The 23,154-nt window shown below is 43.5% G+C and overlaps 2 long non-coding RNA genes across 3 annotated transcripts in view; one reads left to right on the top strand and one right to left on the bottom strand.

The window, feature by feature from the left end:
• The first annotated feature begins 794 nt into the window (after positions 1 to 794).
• Positions 795 to 17,702, top strand: LOC135051125 (uncharacterized). The gene is made up of 4 exons (XR_010242054.1): positions 795 to 903; positions 2,744 to 2,890; positions 17,246 to 17,365; positions 17,615 to 17,702. It is a non-coding gene; the product is annotated as an uncharacterized LOC135051125 (long non-coding RNA).
• Positions 8,825 to 23,154, bottom strand: part of LOC135051124 (uncharacterized) — a 72,836-nt gene continuing 58,506 nt past the window's right edge. For both annotated transcript variants that reach the window (XR_010242052.1, XR_010242053.1), the window contains 3 exons: positions 17,148 to 17,327; positions 12,718 to 12,971; positions 8,825 to 9,065 (listed from right to left, as the gene is read on the bottom strand). This is a non-coding gene — a long non-coding RNA (uncharacterized LOC135051124). The remainder of the gene's footprint in view (positions 9,066 to 12,717; positions 12,972 to 17,147; positions 17,328 to 23,154) is intronic.

Below are 23,154 nucleotides of genomic sequence, written 5' to 3'. Positions count from 1 at the left end.
CTGTTGCCAGCAGATCTCACTGAATATAAAAAACCTAATAACTACTTTCTTTACTAAGAGCTCAGGAGAGCCCCTAGTGTGCAACCAGCTCGAGCCGGGCACAGATTCTAACTGAGGTCTGGAGGAGGGGCATAGAGGGAGGAGCCAGTGCACACCAGTAGTACTAATTCTTTCTTAGAGTGCCCAGTCTCCCGCGGAGCCCGTCTATTCCCATGGTCCTTACGGAGTTCCCAGCATCCACTAGGACGTCAGAGAAATACAAATAATTTTTACAGAAACTGCATGACAGCAACAAAACATGTCATGCAGGGCCGGCACCACCATTAGGCAGCTTTAGGCAGCTGCCTATGGGCGCCGGCCACTGGAGGGCGGCACGCTCCCACTTAATCTGTTTTATTATTTTTTCCTAAGCTGCTCTTGCAGCGGCCGCGGCGCGGGTCCAGCCAGCCGCAGCCGCCGCTGTTTGTCACCCTCACCACCGGCAGTGCTGACACCCATCAGTTGTGCTGCTGGCTGTCCTATGGGGTGTTGGGCACAAGGGGGCAGTGTGAGGTTGCGGAAGCAGTACAGCAGCACAGTGGCAGCAGAGAGCGTCTGATAGCAGAGCCCTGCGTGCAACCCAGTAACAGCAGAAGAAGAGGAGCAGGGGAAGTGGTGACAGGAGAAGCCCAATCTCCGGGGACGCTGGGCTGCTGCAGGCTGCTGAAGGTATGTAATCAATAGTGTAAACGAGACCACGCCCCTTTAACTTAGACCACGCCCCCTTTTCCACCCGCTGACGGCACAAGGGGGATAATAGGGTGTGCTCCAGATGTCACCAGGTCCAGGTGACGCCTCTGACCAGGAGGAGAACACCATCCAGTGAACACCTCCATAGGGGAATGGATTTCAGAGAAGACTCAGGTATGGCTCATCAGCGTATAATACCTGAGTAATCACAGTTGACTTAGGGCTCTAGTATCAGGAAGAACCAGGTGATAAAAGTCTGCAGCACTGTGCGGCATGGATATGCAGCTGCAAAACTACAGAGGGTGCAGGGGATACAACTGCTATGGTGCCCAGCCAGCAAGCAATCCCACTCAGAGCCATATTAAGATGGGGGTGGGGTGGTAAGTACCCCGGGCCCCAGTCTCTAATGGGGTTCCCTGGCCGGAGCTGCTGTACAGTGACGGTTCAACTTCTCTTCATGCTTCAACATCAGCAGCAGCCTCCCAGCAACAGCTGCTGCTGACGGCGGAGCTTAGCGAACAGTTGGATCGCCTCGATACCCTGCTGCATCTACAGTATATCTGTACCCGCAGCGGGACGCGGCCTGCGTGCTCCCTACTTCTCCTGCGGTGCCTGTGACTACTAGAAGACGCCGGCACTGTGTATCTGTCAGGGGGAGCAGGAGGTTTGCTGGACGCTGCCTGAGCAGAGATCAGTGTTTAAAGTTATGTGTGTGTGTGCTTGGTGGTTGGGGGGGGCGGGACGTTAAATATATTTTCTAAAGTGGAATTGAGCACAGTTAACTAATATTTACAAGATGGGGATGAGGTGTGATCATTAAATATTGAAGAGGTGGGGATTATATATAATGGATGTGGGGTGTCATTAAATATATAAGGGGTGGATGTGATGAGTTACTGGGAGGGGGAAAGAGACACACACACACACACACACACACACACACACACACACACACACACACACACACACACACATATATACATACATACATACAGAGAGGTGACAGGTTGCAGTCTATTGACTTGTTAATAGTTTAAAAAACGTCCTATATTCCTATGGTTCGGGTTAGCGCCCATTGTCAGGGATTATATTGTGCCCAATGTTGGACACAAGCCCAAAATCGTTTTTGTAAACTATTAACAAGTCTGCTGAGTGCAACCTGTCATCTCTTTGCATCTAATGGGTCTACCAATCCTGTCACCATTTGCGAGTGCCAGACACATGGTACAGGTTTTATTTATATATGTATATATATATATATATATATATATATATATATATACACTGAGCAATGTACCCGGCACTCCACCTTGAAACAATCTGGTTCTGGTGCCCTCATAAAGGGGATATAGGCAAACAAACGATGCGGCACTCACGAACACTTGATATTTAAAGAAAGGATGGGGGCACATCGCTCTGCCATACGCCTTGCCATTAATAGCGGCTCTAGTGAACAACCTGTGGCGCGACATTTTCTATTGGCTAAACACCCACTAAATAGCTTGAGATATAGAATGATCGACCACATTCCCCCGCTACGTAGGGGTGGTGATCGCAATGCCCTGCTGCTAAAAAGAGAGGCCGAATGGATTTTTCGCTTAAATGTGATTAGCCCTAAAGGTTTGAACGATGCTATTACCTTCTCTACGTTTTCTTAAAACACGGTGGTTGTTTTATATTACCATGAGGAATTCTGTTGTGTGTTATTTTCTTGACAGTGGCACTTATATATATATAACTGTTTGCCATAACATTGAGATTACTCCTACTCGATTAGTATACTGTCATCTCTCTGGTCTGATTAACATGGTGTCGATTGAGCGGCACTGCTAGATCGTGCTATAATGCCTAAGATATTAATTTACTCTGTCAATTTGTGTTTAGAACTGCTATACCTGGTTGACGATATATATATATTGCTTTTGTAACCTGTGTATTATTTTTTGACTCTGTATTTATGGATTGTGTATGTATCTTCACGGCTGTGGGACTACTATGCTCTGTTTGTTTACAGTGACCGGGTTTCTATGACAACACTGACGTGCATCGCGCTGATGCGCGATGACGTCACCACTCTGCGCCAGTGCTCGTCGGGCGGCCCTTCGCGCCGGAGCATGCAGCTTTCCACACGTGGGTCACTTATGTTTGGTGGGGATATAAGGTGAGTTTATTGGTCTTATTTTGTATTGTATTTGCTCCTGACGAAAATCCTTAAAGGATTGAAACGTTGAAGTTACCTTTGCCGGTGTCTGTGATTCTTATCAAGTGTTCGTGAGTGCCGCATCGTTTGTTTGCATATATATATATATATATATATATATATATATAAAATCTCCTGCAAATGGGGAGGTGGCACAGTCAGGGGTGCGGTTGTGACGTGAGGGAGAGGCCCCCCTATCTTAAGTGCTCCAGGCCCCCCCCCAAAGACTTAATCTGGCCCTGATCCCACTGCACCCTTTTGGGAATTTTTTTTTTTTTTTAATTAGTACTGCCACGCACCGGGTTCGGGACTCGGCAGTTTACTTCCTGGAAGGGAGGGTGGGAGGCAGGGTGCAGAGCTAACCTCAATGTGTGACTGGCGCCGCTTGAGGGAACCCAGAAGCATACAGTATCTGCAGTAGCAATAGCGCTGCATAGCTGACAGATCGTGTTTGGACAGTGCCACACAGAATCACTGACGGTGAGCCCCCCTCCCCTGCCATCCGTCCCGTCTGTCTGTCCGTCTATGCGCTGGTGTTCTGTCTATGCCACCCCACTTCCATCTGTCCATCTATCTATGCCCCCCCACCGTTCGTCTATGCCCGGCCTATCATCCATCTATGCCTCCATATGGTTCTTTGTCTATGCCCCCACGTCCATCTATCCATCTATGCCCCCATATAGTACTGTGTCCATCTATGCTCCCCCCACCATCCATCTATGCCAGCCCCCCGTCCGTCTGTTCATCTATCCATCCATGCTCCCATGTGGTACTCTATCCGTCTATGCCCACCCTGTCCATTTTTCCATCTATGCCCCTATATGGTGCTCCGTCCGTCTGTTTATGCCTCCCATGTCCATCTGTCCGTCTATGACCCATATGGTGCTCTGTTTGTCCGTCTACGCACCCCATCCATCTATGCCCCCATATGGTGCTCTGTCCATCCATTCGTCTGTCCACCTATGCCTCTCCCTGTCCGTCCGTCTGTCTATGCCCCCGTCTGCCCATCCATGCCCCATATGGTGCTCTGTCTGTTCGTCTATGCCCCTGTCTGTCCGTCTATGCTCCCCCCCCCCGTCCTGTGCTGTAGTCAGGTAGTGTTTCTCCTGCTCGCTCCTCCTCCCCTCTTTCTCTCTCTCTCTCCCTCCCTCCCTAGCACCCTCTCTTGTGCCTCTCTCTCTTTCTAACACTGTCCCTCTCACCCTCACTTTCTTCCTGACTCTCTCTGACACTGTCTCTCTCTCCCTGACACTATCTCTCTTTCCTTGACACTGTCTCTCTCTTTCCCTGACACTGTCTCTTTTCCTCTCTCTCTCTCCCTGACACTGTCCCTCTCACTGACTCCCTGTCTCTACCTCTTTCTCTCCCTGAAACTCACTCTCTCTTCCCTATTTCTCTCTCCCTTCCTCCCTGACACTTTCTCTCTCACTCCCGCTCGCACTCCCTCCTTTCTCTCTGTCTCTCTGATGCCATCTCTCTATCCCCTCTCAACCCCTTCTCCCTGACACCCTCTCTCTCGCTCCTCTCTCTCCTTCTCTCCCCCTGACACCCTCTTTGTCTCTCACTCCCCCCTCTCTCTCTCCTAAGGGGCATTGTAAAGACAACAATGGGGGGGGGGGACTTTCAAGATGTTGCAATGGGGCCCACAAAGTTTTAGTTTCACCTGTGGCTCATAGTGGTCCATTATCTTCAGGAGATCTGTAGTAGCGTGCCAGTCACTAACAGCAGCATGACTACGCTATAAAATGCACGGGACACAATAATCCCTGCTATCATAGTCATAAAGAGTTATGCACAGTGACAGCAGTGGTCTCTGCCACATAGTCATAGAGATGTATGTACGGGGACAGCACTGATTCTTGCGCCACAGTCATAGAGATGTTTGCACAGGGATAGCACTGACTCCTGACACCATAGTCATAGAGATGTATCCATAGAGACGAGGGCTGATCCCACCTTTAGGCAGCTTTACATAGTTGCATAGTGTGCAGGGATCCTGGGGGGTTCCCCTAAGTCTGGCTGTCACAAAATGAAGGATGTCTCTGAGAGGTACCCTTGTTGCAGTTAATGCAGATGGTGGCTATGGAACTTATAAGACACCTCAACCACCGATTCACCCGAGGGGCTGAAAAGAGGGTATTGCTGTGTGTGTAGGGGGATGGGGGGGGGGGGGGGGTAGGCTGAAGTTTTGCCTAGGGTGCCAAGAAACCTTGCACCGGCCCTGATGTCATGCCTGTCATACAAGCAGTGGCACTGTTGTCCTAATGGATTAGTAGAATTACAGCCAGCATTTATGACCAAAGATTTTACCTGGGAATTATCAGCAACGACTATCAGAAGTAGTGAGACTCAATTACACATTCCATTGCAGGGAATGGATTAAAAATAAGGTGATTGTGTTAATGGTTCAATTTCATAAGCTCTTCATGTGGCTTAAAAATGCACACAGGCTATCTGCCTAAATCTCACTTAATTCATTGGGACTTTTGAGTTCCTAATTATATTGGTATGTGAAGTTTAAAATAAACTAATTTTGATTAATTTTGTACTGAATGCCAAATAAAATCTATGGGGGAGAATTATCAAAGTTTGACAAGAGATAAAGTGGAGTGAGATAAATGGGAGAATGTAATAGGGTGTGAGAATTAGGAAGTGAGAGATTTGGGGAGAGTTCTCCTATTTTTTTTTAACTGCCAATCAGATACATGTCAAAATCAACCTGGTTTTGCCATTTAAATAATTGCCACTTAAAAAAACAACAATAGGAGAACGCTCACAAAATCTCTCACTTTCTGATTCTCCCACCCTATTACATTCCCCCAAAGTACCAACCAATCATCACCTAACTGCCGTGCTACAGGCTGAGTTTGCAAAATCACATTAGAAGCTATTTATTTGGTTCTATAATTCTCCCCACGCTATGACAAATGTCCCCCTATATTTTGTATAATTAGTGTGGAAAATGTAAAAGTAACCTAGAGTCCACTACTGTGTGTACAGTACAGTATGCTTCATTGTGATATTTGTATAATTATTGTTTTGTTTTTTAGTGCCAAAAGGTACTTTTAAGTTATTTTGGTATCAACTGCAACAATATATTTTAAAAGATACGTTACATAATTTACAGTATATTCCTTTTATTTGTATATTAGAACAATAAATTTCATAGTACCATGTCGGTTTCTGCCTTCACCTCAATTTTTTTTTTATTAATCAGAATAGCGCGACCTGATATATAATTGCCTTGATAGTGTTATCTGTTTAGCTTTTATTTTATCTTAAAGATGTGTCCTCATACACCTATCCTATTTGTGCCAGATAATGAATAGTTATCAGGGTAACAGCACACATATACAATAGAAACACACTGTCTATTGATAGATAGTGTCATAGAAATGTGAGACAGAATTGTTCTAATGTTTAGGCTTTACTTTATTGTGTCTTCTCAAAAATGTTCACAAGTTAATTAAGTAAACTAAGCCAAAAGGAAATGATACCAGTTTAATGAGTTACTAGAATATGTTCACTATCAAAAATCCATTACACTGCAGGTTTTCATTTGCAAGGTAATATTAATGTTAGGGTGGGAGGAATAACTATTAGCAATCAGATGGAAAGCAATACAGAAACAATTAGACAAAGGTATGTGTGCTAATGAGTATACTGTGTGCAGAGGTAGAGAATAATCTCTTGTGTAAATGCATTAAGTGCCTCATTAAAATGGACAGTGTCAAGGTTTCCGCAATGTGGCTCATGTACCTTACTATACAAAAATATATAATACAGTATATGCTAACAAAGTAATCTTGTGCACACATCCCATGCCAGAGAACTTGTACGTTAGTAATGGTGATTAAAGGTAAAGGACTTGATTAAAACACAACTGTCTTTGTCATTCCTGTTTGGAAAGGAAAGTGTGTAGTGAACCAATGCAGTATACATTTTTCTGCTGAAAACAAAAACGTAATTTCTTTATAATTGGATCAGGGGCAAATGCAGGATTTTTATGTGGGGGGTTGCAGATGAGTGATACATATACTGTATATACACTGCTCAAAAAAATAAAGGGAACACTAAAATAACACATCCTAGATCTGAATGAATGAACACAAAAATTATCAATGGAAATCAAATTTATTAACCCATGGAGGTCTGGATTTGGAGTCACCCTCAAAATTAAAGTGGAAAAACACACTACAGGCTGATCCAACTTTGATGTAATGTCCTTAAAACAAGTCAAAATGAGGCTCAGTAGTGTGTGTGTGGCCTCCACATGCCTGTATGACCTCCCTACAACCCACACAAGTGGCTCAGGTAGTGCAGCTCATCCAGGATGGCACATCAATGCGAGCTGTGGCAAAAAGGTTTGCTGTGTCTGTCAGCGTAGTGTCCAGAGCATGGAGGTGCTACCAGGAGACAGGCCAGTACATCAGGAGACGTGGAGGAGGCCGTAGGAGGGCAACAACCCAGCAGCAGGACCGCTACCTCCGCCTTTGTGCAAGGAGGAACAGGAGAAGCACTGCCAGAGCCCTGCAAAATGACCTCCAGCAAGCCACAAATGTGCATGTGTCTACTCAAACGATCAGAAACAGACTCCATGAGGGTGGTATGAGGGCCTGACGCCCACAGGTGAGGGTTGTGCTTACAGCCCAACACGTTTGGCATTTGCCAGCGAACACCAAGATTGGCAAATTCGCCACTGGTGCCCTGTGCTCTTCACAGATGAAAGCAGGTTCTCACTGAGCACATGTGACAGACGTGACAGAGTCTGGAGATGCCAAGGAGAACGTTCTGCTGGCTGCAACATCCTCCAGCATGACCGGTTTGGCAGTGGGTCAGTAATGGTGTGGGGTGGCATTTATTTGGGGGGGCCGCACAGCCCTCCATGTGCTCGCCAGAGGTAGCCTGACTGCCATTAGGTACCGAGATGAGATCCTCAGACCCCTTGTGAGACCATATGCTGGTGCGGTTGGACCTGGGTTCCTCCTAATGCATGACAATGCTAGACCTCATGTGGAAGGAATGTGTCAGCAGTTCCTGCAAGATGAAGGCATTGATGCTATGGACTGGCCCGCCCGTTCCCCAGACCTGAATCCAATTGAGCACATCTGGGACATCATGTCTCGCTCCATCCACTAATGCCACGTTGCACCACAGACTGTCCAGGAGTTGGCGGACGCTTTAGTCCAGGACTGGGAGGAGATCCCTCAGGAGACCATCCGCCACCTCATCAGGAGCATGCCCAGGCGTTGTAGGGAGGTCATACAGGCACGAGGAGGCCACAGACACTACTGAGCCTCATTTTGACTTGTTTTAAGGACATTACATCAAAGTTGGATCAGCCTGTAGTGTGTTTTTCCACTTTAATTTTGAGGGTGACTCCAAATCCAGACCTCCATGGGTTAATAAATTTGATTTTCATTGATAATTTTGGTGTGATTTTGTTGTCAGCACATTCAACTATGTAAAGAACAAAGTATTTAATAAGAATATTTCATTCATTCAGTTCTAGGATGTGTTATTTTAGTGTTCCCTTTATTTTTTTGAGCAGTGTATATATATATATATATATATATATATAATCCAAGTCACCTGGCACTCCTGTGTGGTAGCCTTTACTATACTTGCTCGGGTGCCCTCCGTGAGGGGTTAACCTCCAATATGTTCAGCGTGATGGCGGCACTCCGAGACGGTCACTCAATTGCAAAAATATGCTGTTTATTTCAAAATAAACAGCATATTTTTGCAATTGAGTGACCATCTCGGAGTGCCGCCATCACGCTGTACATATATATAAGCAGCGTAGAGCAGCACTCCCATTACTGGTCCAATTACCACCAATGCCTTCCTAAGGGTCCTCAGCCAAGTCCAATATACATGCTGTGTAGGCGGCACTCAGGTAGAACACTCAGCAGAAGCAGGATTTATTTCAACGTTTCTAAGTCTGATACACTTTAGGCCATAGTACATGGTGGATTTGAACACGGTGGAGATTACAGACATGGCAGAGACTGTTAATTTGGCCATATTAACTCAGAGAACTACATTTACTTTTTCTGAGTCCATTTTATTTGACCAGCATTTGAATGATGATGCAGATGCACAGCCAGTGGAATACTTGTAAAAGGAGTGTCTCCTGTTGAAACAAAAAGAGATTGACTATTAATACCATGGCATTATACTTAGTGACTACTATAAAGACAAGCGTTATCCCACGTGAATTTTGTGTGAAGAATTTTTCGACGATTGGTAGGTACAGTACAATACTACTTTCTGCAAAAAAATGGATAGCTGTATTGAATAAATGCAACTTTGATTTGCTTTAGCTGGTCATAGAGGAATCAGCTAGAGAGCTTGTTGTCTCTAGGGAGAGAATTGAAACATTTGAGACCTTGCACAAAAAGACATTCGAAGATGATACTATAACTAATTGGCTCGAGAAACTAAATGGACAGATTGCATCATACAAGCGCGATCTGATACATATTAAAAGTCAGAAATTGTCCAAAGTCAATGCAGATTATGAGATAAACAGAGTTTATCAGTGGGCAAGCGGGAGCCATAGGGACCGCATTTATACTCAACGACAAAGCAATTATAGGCAGATGTGGCACTCTGATTCATCACAGGAAAATGTGACCAACAGTGACTCTGATGGGGTTAATGAGACAAATAGACTCACACCTGCTTCTCATTCCCCTTTAGGAGTTTGCACCCACAGGGGTTGCGGCGGATCGAGAGATGGACAAGAAGGGGTGGTCAGAGGCAAACAAACGCTGTAGAGGGAAGGTGGGCAGACCACCACTTCCACAAAGGAAATAATATTTAATTTGTCATCACACCTCTTGACACCAACTGAAACAAGGGTACTAAGCAAGGGGCTTTCATTTGTGCCTACTGTCCAGTTCAACAGTATGCAGTGGGAAATAGAAAAATACAAATTAAATTGGCTGTTGAAACTGCATGAGCATTTTAGGGGACCAAAGGCACAACTGAATGCCACTAAGCCGAGTGACATTCCTTTACAACTTTCTAAGCCACAGAGAAAGTCTGGTTTTGACTCTGTGTCAAGTAATGCTGAAATTATACCCTATAATCGCATGTTGGATAACACTGTAACATGTGACTAGATACCTAATCTAACTGATGATAAATGCATGAATAATTTGAGTAGAGATGAGTTTGAGGCATTGAAAGATCTGTCCCAATACACTGATTTCACAATATACCCTGCAGAAAAAGGCGGGGCGATTGTAATACAGGAGCTGCAGGCGTATAAGCTGGAACTAGAGCATCAATTGGAAGATGGTTTGGTGAATAGGATGCTGGGAGGGGCTCCTATGGTCAGCTTTTCCAAACTGTTATGCAATAAATTACAGGTAGCAATTGATGCAGGTATTATTAGCAGTGAGTTGAAAACTGCTTTGATGAATGAACACTCGATAGTGCCTATTTTATATTCATTACCCAAGATACATAAGTCCCTTGAATGCCCCTCAGGGCGTCCTATCATATGCATGCCACAGTCTGTTCCAGTGGATTTCCACATATCTAGATGCGATTCAACAGCCCTGCATTATGAATACTGCCCTGTATTATGAATCATCCTAGATATTTGTTAGAAACTACTGCTTTCTTAAACAAATTACATGAATTAGGTGAAGTGCCCAATGGTATATATAGTCTATATATAGTAATTCCTAACACAATGGGTTTATTAGCTGAATGCAGACTCATTACTGATAATCCACTTTACACGGGACCAGACATTTATTGGTTTATTGAGTTTTTAGAAATAGCGTTGGCCTGTAACTATTTCTTAATAAAAAGCTCGAAGACAGCGCTTCACAACAATGGTTCAGCAACCAACAGCTGGGGTGGTCACCTACACCCTCAAAAAGTTCAAAATGTTCCAATACTTGCTGTGCTGCGCTCCCTGCAATATTTTGACAGTTCCGATCATGTATATATATATCAATAGTGTTCATAATCCTGATAAGTGGTTCCCACGCAGTGTTTCAATCCTTAACCAATGGATTTCCCTCTTAATTCACTGCTTGATGAACCTGAATCTTCCACAAAATGTAAAGAACTCCCAGAAAAAAAGGAGAAAGTGTATATAGTGAAGTACTGATTATTTTTAACATGTAAGTTAAAAATGAATGACCCGCACCATAATGTTTTGTGTGAATTTTTTAAAATACACTCCCCCATAGTTGGAGATTAGTTTAACGCACCAGCAGCAAAAAGTTGCTTGGTTGCGATCAACTCGGAATGTGGGCCCTTGGACAGTCTGACCATTGTTCACTCTTTATGGTCCCTAAGTACCTTCCAGTAGTAAGGAGGAAGAAACCTGTTACTAGGGAGGTAACGGTTTGGCCTGAGGGGGCTTTATTGAGTTTACAGGGTCACTTTGAATGTACTAACTGGGATTTGTTTCTGGATGAGGCAACAGTGGATTTGAATGTACATCTTATTGCCTCTTCGGCTCTATTGTATCTTAAATGCTGTATAGAAAGTGTTACCAGAAGGAAGGTATAGATGTGTCCTCTTACATTTTTGCTATTTTGCTCAATTTGGCTCAATATACAAAACACGGCTAAGCTGTTTTTCATGAGTGCATGGATTTTAACATTTTTGTTTTCCATATTAGAATATGTATAAAGTAGCAAATTAAGAAAAATTACAAGGCATGGCTAAATGTCTGAGTCTATGGCATTAAAAACCATGCCATACATGGTGGGATATAGCAAACATGTATGTGGACACATCTGTAGTTCGTATATTTCCAAATGATAAGCCATGGATGAATAGTGAGGTCCGTTCCCTGTTGAGGATTAAGGATAGGGCATTTAAATCCAAGGATAAAGCAGAGTATAGAATTGCCCGTGTAAATTTAAAAAAGGGGATCCATTTGGCAAAGGTAGCATATTCACAAAAAATTGAAAGTCAGTTTAAGGAATCAGGAGATGCAAGGTCTATGTGGAAAGGTATTAAGTGCCTAACTGACTACAAGGGATCACCTGCCAATAGGTCGAATATTCCTTCTGCAGTTGAGTTTAATAAGTTCTATGCTAGGTTCGAGAATGGAAATTTGTCCCGTACTATGGGAATTGGTGATTCCTTATCAAACGATCCTTTGATTTTGTTGGAATCTAAGGTTAGGCTTATGCTTAGGAAGACCAATTCTAAGAAGGCCCTGAGCCCGGATTGCATTCCAGGAAAGATACTACGTGTATGTGCCGATCAATTAGCTGGGATTTTAACAAAAAAAATTAATTTATCTTTGGCACAATGCATTGTCCCATGTTGTTTCAAAACAAGCACTATTGTTCCCATTCCTATGTCTTCTGTAGTAACTGGTCTGAATTATTTTCGACCGATTGCGCTCACTTCATTGGTTATGAAGTGTTTTGAAAGGGTTATTTTTAATAATTTAAAGGGCAGTATTTCATTGGGGTTCAATCCCTATCAATTGTTAAGTTCGTTTAACTTACAGGTAAAAGCAATACCTAAATACAGAAATATTCAGGCTGCTGCAACCCTCTAAGCGTGTGTGTGAAACCTCTATGAAATGCGTACACATTGCGTAAGCACGCCATCACGCTGTAAGCACAAAGTAGCTACACGTGCGGCCGAATACACCTTAAACCCTTAACAGAAATGGAATGTGACACCAGTAGTTATATGTTATGTTGTGGTCCAACACAGCAACAAATATTTACTTAAAAGGGGGTTCAACAGAAATACAACAATACAAGAGAAAAGCTACAACCAATGATACATACGTTTGTTCGCCTGCACGACCCGGATCCGGTCCTCAGTCAATTTGGAAAGATGACCTTCAGAGAGTTAGACTGAGACCGGCCAGGAGGCTTGGCTTTTATACAGTAGTCCAAAGCATGAAACAAAGGAAATTGTAATCTCTTCTTTCATAGGTCAATGGGCTGGTCATTTACAGTACATGAGGGGTCATAGGTCGGTTTGAATAGGTGGGGGATGCCTGGTCCAGGTGCACTTGCGGATGTCCTCCACTGGGTTCCTGCCGAATATCAAGAGTACAGTAAATACAGTGTGATATTAATATATTCCTGCGCATATCTATGCGCAGAAGCGTGCTACTTTCTGCAAACTGCCATCGGAATATTGCCCTTGTAATAGTGTACAACTGGATACCAAACACCACCTCCTAACCTAATTCTGTCCCCTCATATCCTGTAAAGTTGACTCCCTCTGCTGTTATACCTCTGAAGCAAATTTAACTTGCTGGTGTGGTGCGTGTAGGCTATGTGTAAAGTATGCACTATGTGGATTAAATTTCAGATATGTCTTTGTGACATTTCCATGCGAATGCATATGCTACCATATTTACTCATACCACGCGTTAATACGCAGGACTTCGTGAGCCAATATACGCAACGTGCGGGTATGCGCACGCACGGAAAAACAAGCACACGCATGGAGGCCACTCTGTGTGGTGTTTGCACGTGATGTATGTGTGTATAATATTTTTGACTTCGACACAATATACCTATAGGCAAAACAGGTCAATTGAAGATGCGGCCCTTATGGTTCTTCATAGGGTTCTCTGTCAGAACAGAGGCTCCTATGTTAGACTATTATTTGTGGACTTCAGTTCCACTTTTAATACTGTTGTGCCAACTACGTTGATTAGAAAGCTTTTACAAATTGGTTATGACACACATATTGGAAATTGGACTTCTTGACAAATCATCCACAGTCAGTTAGGATGGACTCTGTTTTGTCATCAGAGTTGACATTAAATGTAGGAGTCACCCAGGGTTGTGTCTTAAGTCCTTTTTTATATTCTACAGTATGTATACTTTTGATTGTATGTCTCATTCAGACTTAAATTTTATGGTAAAATTTGCAGATGACACTACACTTGTGGGGTTGATTACTAAAGGAGAAGAGGATAGCTACTGTGAGGAAGTAAAACAACTAGTTGAGTGGGGAGAGCATAATAACCTGCTGTTGAACAATAAGAATACAAAAGAAGTTGTGATCAACTTTAGAAAGTCTAGGAAAACCCATGTACATCCGCTTTTCATCAATGGTGAGGAAGTGGAAAGGGTTTCAGGAATAAAGTTTCTAGGAATTAATTTCTCTGAATATCTGTCCTGGTCTTCGCATATCATTGCTGTGATGGCAGCGGCAACGCTCCGTTCTCTGGGTGGAAACGGAGCGTTGCAGGGGCGTGCCAGCCCAAATGGTGGGCTGGTACGCGCGAACGGGGGCATGTCAGGGGTGCAGACCCAGCGGCTGCGTGACATCACACGCAGCCGCTGCAACAGCAAAAATGGCACCGGGACTCCTGCAGCCGCAGCTAAGCTGTGCCGGCAGGAGTCATCCTTAATTTCTGCTAACAAGCAGAAATTGGATGCTGTTCGCAATTTCTGCTTGAAGCAGAGGGGGGAGGCACCGGTCAGCATACTGGGCAGCCTTGCCCAGCGCTGGGCGGCACCCAGCATGCATACTAATGGTTAGCAAATACTGCTGATTAGCAGAATTTGCTAACCTTACTGAATTGGCCCCCATGTGCACAGACATATTAATACAACTGAAAATACAGCGCAGCCCACTGAAAACACCTCCACACAGACCCTAGAGAGCCCCTGGAGTGACACTGAGGAAACAGAGACCAACACACAAACACAGCAGCCCAATGTGTGAATGTAAGTGTACAACCTGATATAAGTGCAGCGGCACTGCCGCTGGAGAGCTCACCCCCTGCTATGACCCCCTGGTACCAGGACAGAAGTCTGTAACAGCGTGGGTCCCCGGAGGAGCAGCGTACATGCAGCCTGAGTGAACCACAGCAGCAGGAAATGGCGCCTTCCTGCCTCTGGTCCCGCTCCGGGAAGCCCCGCCCCTTGCAATGATGCGTGGTCCCTGTGGTTTGTATTCTTTATACTGGCCCTGTTATACACAGTAAAAACCATAACAGTACACACAAAGCCTTGTCTGACAGTGAGCACTGCGGGGGAGCCAATTATGTCCGCAGCGGGCCCATGACCGCCGCGCGACATGCCACCAAAACTGCACTGGAGACCTGCTAACTGGGACCCTGGAGTAACACTCACCGCACCTTGATCTGCGGCATCTGTTAGAGGGTGGCGGCAAGCTGCCAGCATGTGCATACATACTAACGATGTGTGATCAGCGCCTCTGGAGCTCAGTGTCCTGTCAGCTGGGATTACGAACCATTAACCCTCAGGAGGTTGGTTCGGTCCCCCTTCTAAGTACCACGAAGCAGGTAGCCTGGTTGCCAACCAGGGCTACCTGAAAATAACTAACTAAAATAAAAAATAAAGGAAATTCTCTGGAGCTCCAGAGAAATGCACCCGACTCCTTGGGCACATTTTTCTAAACTGAGTCTGGTAGGAGGGTCATAGAGGGGAGGAGCCAGCACACACATACACACACTAAAGGTTTTAAAGTGCCAGGCTCCAGTGGACCCGATCTATAACCCCCATGGTACTAAAGTACAGAACTCCAGTATCCACTAGGATGTAAGAAAAATAATTATTAATTAAGCACATTCGTAAATAAGCACACACACATACACACACTATGTATTATACACACATGCACAGTATATTACATACTGTATATGTGCGTATGTATAGAAATACATGAATTAATCCTTTCAAGTACAACAGAAATTACATCATATTTCTTGCTTGAGCAATATATGAGAATTTTTAATGACTATACAGGCCAGTGCTTTTACAGTATGGCTACCCCCCTCATCTCCGGTAAAGCAGCTTTTCATTGTAATTGAATTCTCGTTTGTCCTAGAGTGAAGGATTTTTCTGGTTCCATTGTATTTCCAGCTACACCATTTCTTTAGGGAAAAGAGATTATTTCTAAAGTAATGAGTTCCCTGGCAGTTTATTATGAAATCCAAGCCATGTTCACACCTCATAGACGTGAATTTAATGATCAGAGAAATTAAAAGATGTAAACTGTGCTATTGTTGTGTGGCAGATGGGGAGGGAGGTGGAACAAAGCCTGTTACCCGCTAGTTAACTATAATAATTATTAGACATTTCTTTTAGAATAACCTTTCTGTAATGAATTTCAAAGCTTGTATGTTTGTATATAACAAGTTATTAACCTAAGTTAACCCTTTTAGTTCTGGCAACCATGTGGGGATACAGTAATCTTAAAAATAAGCTTGTACACTAAGTAAAAATTGTATCTGTTTTATTTTACTTAGATGAGCATTTGAAAATATGTATCAGGCTAGAAGATAACACTTTTCATTAAAAAAAATCTTTGTTTTATTTTATGTATGTTTAGCTGCCTGTCATTTACATCTACAACTAGCAATTGCTTAGCATAGACATTATATGAAAAATAGTAAAACAGCTGTACAGTTTCACATGGAAGTACTAATACCCAGATTTATCAAGCCTTGGAGAGTGATAAATTGCACAGTGCTAAAGCACCAACCAACTAGCCCCTAACTGTCATTGTTCAAACTCAGCCTGTAACATGACAGTAAGGCGCTGGTTGGTTGGTGATTTATAACAGTGCAATTTATCACTCTCCAAGCCTTGATAAATCTGGGCCTAAGAATCCATATTTACCATTCACAAAACATTGATGTTATGCACAGAGAGAACTAAATATATGCAGTTGTTAGCTATTAAAGACAAATAAGGGCAACAGCAATGTTGATGTAAAGAAAATTTGTACATGTAAATAAAATTCAGCACAGTGGCACAATGGTTAGCTTGCTGCCTCTCAGCACTGAGGTCTTGAGTTCAATTCCCACTTGCAAAACATGATCTATGTAGGGTTTGTATGTTATTCCTATGTTTGTGTGGGCTTCATTCAGTACACAGTGTACTCACACAATCCAAGAATGTACTGGTACTAGAAGTTAATTGACTTCTGACAAAAATTAACCTTAGTGTGTGTGTGTGTGTGTGTGTGTGTGTGTGTGTGTGTGTGTGTGTGTGTGTGTGTGTGTGTGTGTGTGTGTGTGTGTGTGATTTTAATAGGGAATATAGACTATAAGCCCCCTGAGTCAAGGACCTCTGTGAATGACAAAATATACTCTGTAAAGCACTGCAGAATATGTTAATCTATAAATAACTGAATAACTAATTACATCATTTCATTAATCTTTAGAATTATGAAATTATTGAGTTATTATGCATTTCCTTCATTTTTCGTTTGGACTTACAGTATACATTGTCATTTTGAAAAGGTTGTCATGATAATGTTTCCATTCAACAGATTTTTCTTAAGTACTGTACTGTATCTTGCATTTTTTTTCTCCAGTTACCAACAGCACAAATAGAATACTGGTACATTATTCTGTATCTATAAAGAAGTTTTTCATTTTCATGGTCTGCTTTACAGTCTATTGGATAGAGTGCAAAATAGAAAACAAGGAAACAGGTAAATTATGCTACATTAGTTGTCAATATTGTAATTGCACTTTAATTTATAACTATTGATTATAGGACCTGTCATCATTTGAGGACACCCGAGAGCTTACAGAGATCTTTGTCATTTACAACAGAAATCAGATTGTATATTTGTTTCAATTGCCAATGTTCCACCTGCATTACCTAACATTCCCATCTTATGCAATCAGTGTTATACTGATATTGTTATTTGAATTATCACTCTGTTCTGCTCTACAAGGTCAAGCAGTTAATGAATGGTAAAGCTGAGCCATGAAAAATGGATCTTAATGAAGTGTAACCTAAGGTAATAAAGCTATGAGCACCCTGCAATACCAAACAAGATTTCTAATAAGATTTGCAATTATCCTCTTTAATGTCTATGTAGACAGTTCTGTACAGAAATGTTCAGCACCACGGACAGAGGCACAATTAGTCTGCAGGAGTTGCCTGCCTCCCTTAATTCATCCAGCAAACTGTTTATTGATGGAAGACTTAAGTAGTAATAATGGGCATTTATCTGCGTAAGTCAATACCATGTGCTTTGAGCATAACGGTATACACACACAAAATGAAACAGATGTCAAACAGACAGATGCAAAAAGTACTCTGCGCTGCACTCATGAAATGCTACCGACTGGGTATTAAGAATAATTTATTTTTTCAGGAGCAATGTGCTAAGAATATAACAAGCATATTTAACCCAAGTTATCTAGGAAAGATTTGCATACAAGGGTAAAGTTCGTTTCAGAAAAGTACATACTGTATAAGCAGTGGCAGTTTTACCTAGTAAAGCCAGTGTTAGAAACATACTGCAGTCAATGTAGATTGAATGTATGCTCATTTGTCATATGCGTTTCACTACCATCTTCACTTGCAACTGAGAAGTCATAACCAGGCTGAAATAGGGTGTTCACACCCAGACTTGACAGTGTGTCAACACAGCTGTGAGTTATGCAGAGTTGGACAGAAGTGGAAATAGGCCTGTGTTCAGATGTATCTTTTGCACCTAGAATAAAGCTGGAGCAAGTTAACGCTGATGTTGCTGACAAATAGCACACCTAGAGTGCTGATAGGGGGAGGATACACCACATGATCTATACAGCAATGCATACTGGTGAATACTGTATTTGTTTTTTACCAGTCGTGCAATGTGTTCAACTCTGCTTTAGGACCATCATTTTCAGCTAGATTCTATATAAAAATAGGTGAACCTCTTTATGTCATTACCTTATTGGCCTTTTATGCTATTTATTCCTTAAATATTTATAATGGTGCATTTTGTGAAACAGTATTGCATTGCTATCACACCATGCATTTTGGTTTTCTTTTATGCTATTAAGGAGTTAATACCTATCTAATTCTACCCATTGCTTTAAGAAAAAAAGAATGACAGGAAGGAGGTTGATATGTTATTGAACTGTGACCCACAATAGGCTGCAGTTCTTAATTTCCAGCTTTGTCAAGATACATTCCTTTGATGTATTGCCCTAGTGTGAAGGTATAACACTTCTAATGACAATATAATACATGTATTCCACCATTTTCACGTCTTGTGTTTAGTGTGTATTCATTGACCTTGACTTCCACAATTGCATATGGATCTATCTTGTTATAACTCAGTTTTACAGTATCTTAAAATGTCATATTCAGTGCAGGGTATCATTGCTAGTGTTATTTTAGTTCCCCATAATACAGAAATACCTGAAGTACATACATCTGTAGCTAAAAGGTTTGAGTCCAGTCTGCAAAGTTGAAGAGACAGAACAATTTGTTTGGATATCTGCTGTAAATAAAGAAAAATACACTTTGGCTTTTTAGTATTTAAAATGTAAAAATATTTTGTAAAATATCATCCTCAGATTCTGAGATTAATGAAAGGTCATTTTGTGCTTATTCAGTTAGAAGTTTGTAGAACCTGTTTATATGTTAAACCTGGGTCTATAGACCACTGTTTTCAGCTCTACCAAGCAGTGTTTGGATTCAACTCCAACTCTTCCCTTTCCTTCACTAAACACCCATTTGTCGGTGTTCATATCCTCTTGCCCATAATGTCATCATGGGTGGGCATTGGTGCACAGTATACAAACAGCAAATGACCCTCGTACTGTATGTTTATTTGAAATGCAAATTTCCATATATGTGTAATCACACTGTCAAGCACATGGTTATTTACTGTGTTCATCCACATGTGTGCTACGTCACTGAGCACAAGTGGCTGCAAGGCATCCTGGACATTTGAACAGAAAAACTTTCAGCTCATGGACAGGAAATAATACCTCCCCACTACCGGGATCAGTACTAAATGCCGCTGGCTGGAATCCCGGGGGTCGAAATACCGACGCCGGAATCCCGACCACACAATCCCGACAGGGGTGGCGAGCGGAACGCAGCCCATTGCGGGCATAGTGTCTCGCTACGCTCGGCACACTATTATATTCTCCCTCTATGGGTGTCGTGGACACCCACGGAGGGAGAATATGTTGGGATTGTGGCGGTCGGGATTCCGGCGTCGGTATTTCGACCGCCGGGATTCCGGCCGGCGGCATCTTGACCGCATCCCCCACTACCAGGAAAGATTCTACACTATCTGCATAAGAAGGTCACAATCTATAAGGAAAGCAACTGAAAGCTAGTTTAGGAAATGTAGAAAGAACTAATAGTAGCTGGTAAAGATAAAAGGTAGTAATTTGCTTTAACAAGGGAGAAACACAGAAGAGATGTAATTAGGATTAGCAAAAATAAGAATTTACTTACCGATAATTCTATTTCTCGGAGTCCGTAGTGGATGCTGGGGTTCCTGAAAGGACCATGGGGAATAGCGGCTCCGCAGGAGACAGGGCACAAAAAAGTAAAGCTTTACTAGGTCAGGTGGTGTGCACTGGCTCCTCCCCCTATGACCCTCCTCCAGACTCCAGTTAGGTACTGTGCCCGGACGAGCATACACAATAAGGGAGGCATTTTGAATCCCGGGTAAGACTCATACCAGCCACACCAATCACACCGTACAACTTGTGATCTAAACCCAGTTAACAGTATGACAACAGAAAGGGCCTCTTAAAGATGGCTCCTTAACAATAACCCGAATTAGTTAACAATAACTATGTACAAGTATTGCAGATAATCCGCACTTGGGATGGGCGCCCAGCATCCACTACGGACTCCGAGAAATAGAATTATCGGTAAGTAAATTCTTATTTTCTCTATCGTCCTAAGTGGATGCTGGGGTTCCTGAAAGGACCATGGGGATTATACCAAAGCTCCCAAACGGGCGGGAGAGTGCGGATGACTCTGCAGCACCGAATGAGAGAACTCCAGGTCCTCCTTTGCCAGGGTATCAAATTTGTAAAATTTTACAAACATGTTCTCCCCCGACCACGTAGCTGCTCGGCAGAGTTGTAATGCCGAGACCCCTCGGGCAGCCGCCCAAGATGAGCCCACCTTCCTTGTGGAGTGGGCTTTTACAGTTTTAGGCTGTGGCAGGCCTGCCACAGAATGTGCAAGTTGAATTGTGTTACAAATCCAACGAGCAATCGACTGCTTAGAAGCAGGTGCGCCCAACTTGTTGGGTGCATACAATATAAACAGCGAGTCAGATTTTCTGACTCCAGCCGTCCTTGCAATGTATATTTTTAAGGCTCTGACAACGTCCAACAACTTGGAGTCCTCCAAGTCGCTAGTGGCCGCAGGCACCACAATAGGTTGGTTCAGATGAAATGCTGATACCACTTTAGGGAGAAAATGCGGACGAGTCCGCAGTTCTGCCCTATCCGAATGGAAGATTAGATAAGGACTTTTATAAGATAAAGCCGCCAATTCAGATACTCTCCTGGCAGAGGCCAGGGCTAGTAACATAGTCACTTTCAATGTGAGATATTTCAAATCCACCTTTTTCAATGGTTCAAACCAATGGGATTTGAGGAAATCTAAAACTACATTTAGATCCCACGGTGCCACCGGAGGCACCACAGGAGGCTGTATATGCAGTACTCCCTTGACAAAAGTCTGGACCTCAGGGACAGAGGCCAATTCTTTTTGGAAGAATATTGACAGGGCCGAAATTTGAACCTTAATGGATCCCAATTTGAGACCCATAGATAATCCTGATTGCAGGAAATGTAGGAAACGACCCAGTTGGAATTCCTCCGTCGGAACCCTCCGATCCTCGCACCACGCTACATATTTTCGCCAAATGCGGTGATAATGTTTCACGGTGACTTCCTTCCGTGCCTTAATCAAGGTAGGAATGACTTCTTCTGGAATGCCTTTCCCTTTTAGGATCTGGCGTTCAACCGCCATGCCGTCAAACGCAGCCGCGGTAAGTCTTGAAAAAGACAGGGACCCTGCTGTAGCAGGTCCCTTCTCAGAGGTAGAGGCCACGGTTCGTCCGTGAGCATCTCTTGAAGTTCCGGATACCAAGTCCTTCTCGGCCAATCCGGAACCACTAGTATTGTTCTTACTCTTCTTTGCCGTATGATCTTCAATACCTTTGGTATGAGCGGCAGAGGAGGAAACACATACACTGACTGGTACACCCAAGGAGTTACCAGTGCGTCCACAGCTATTGCCTGTGGATCTCTTGACCTGGCGCAATATTTGTCCAGTTTCTTGTTGAGGCGAGACGCCATCATGTCTACAATTGGTCTTTCCCAACGGTCTATTAACATGTTGAAGACTTCTGGATGTAGACCCCACTCTCCCGGATGAAGATCGTGTCTGCTGAGGAAGTCTGCTTCCCAGTTGTCCACGCCCGGGATGAACACTGCTGACAGTGCTATCACGTGATTCTCCGCCCAGCGAAGAATCTTGGCAGCTTCTGCCATTGCACTCCTGCTTCTTGTGCCGCCCTGCCTGTTTACATGGGCGACCGCCGTGATGTTGTCCGACTGAATCAACACCGGCTTTCCTTGCAGGAGAAGTTCCGCCTGGCTTAGAGCATTGTAGATTGCTCTTAGTTCCAGAATGTTTATGTGAAGAGACTTTTCCAGACTCGTCCATACTCCCTGGAAGTTTCTTCCTTGTGTGACTGCTCCCCAGCCTCTCAGGCTGGCGTCCGTGGTCACCAGGATCCAATCCTGAATGCCGAATCTGCGGCCTTCTAATAGGTGAGCCTTCTGCAACCACCACAGAAGTGACACCCTTGTCTTTGGTGACAGGGTTATTCGCAGGTGCATCTGCAGATGCGACCCTGACCATTTGTCCAACAGATCCCTTTGGAATATTCTTGCATGGAATCTGCCGAATGGAATTGCTTCGTAAGAAGCCACCATTTTTCCCAGGACTCTTGTGCATTGATGTACTGACACTTTTCCTGGTTTTAGGAGGTTCCTGACCAGATCGGATAACTCCTTGGCTTTTTCCTCTGGAAGGAAAACCTTTTTCTGAACCGTGTCCAGAATCATTCCTAGGAACAGCAGACGAGTTGTCGGGATTAAATGGGATTTTGGAATATTCAGAATCCACCCGTGTTGTCTTAGCACCTCTTGAGATAGTGCTAAAGCTGTCTCCAGCTGTTCTCTGGACCTTGCCCTTATTAGGAGATCGTCCAAGTATGGGATAACTAATACGCCTTTTCTTCGAAGAAGAATCATCATCTCGGCCATTACCTTGGTAAAGACCCGAGGCGCCGTGGACAATCCGAACGGCAGCGTCTGAAACTGATAGTGACAGTTTTGAACAATGAACCTGAGGTACCCCTGGTGTGCGGGGTAAATCGGAACGTGTAGATACGCATCCTTGATGTCCAAGGATACCATAAAGTCCCCTTCTTCCAGGTTCGCT

This window comes from Pseudophryne corroboree, chromosome 2, assembly GCF_028390025.1.
Source record: "Pseudophryne corroboree isolate aPseCor3 chromosome 2, aPseCor3.hap2, whole genome shotgun sequence".
NCBI classification, from domain to species: domain Eukaryota; kingdom Metazoa; phylum Chordata; class Amphibia; order Anura; family Myobatrachidae; genus Pseudophryne; species Pseudophryne corroboree.
This window is presented reverse-complemented; position numbering and strand designations above follow the sequence as displayed.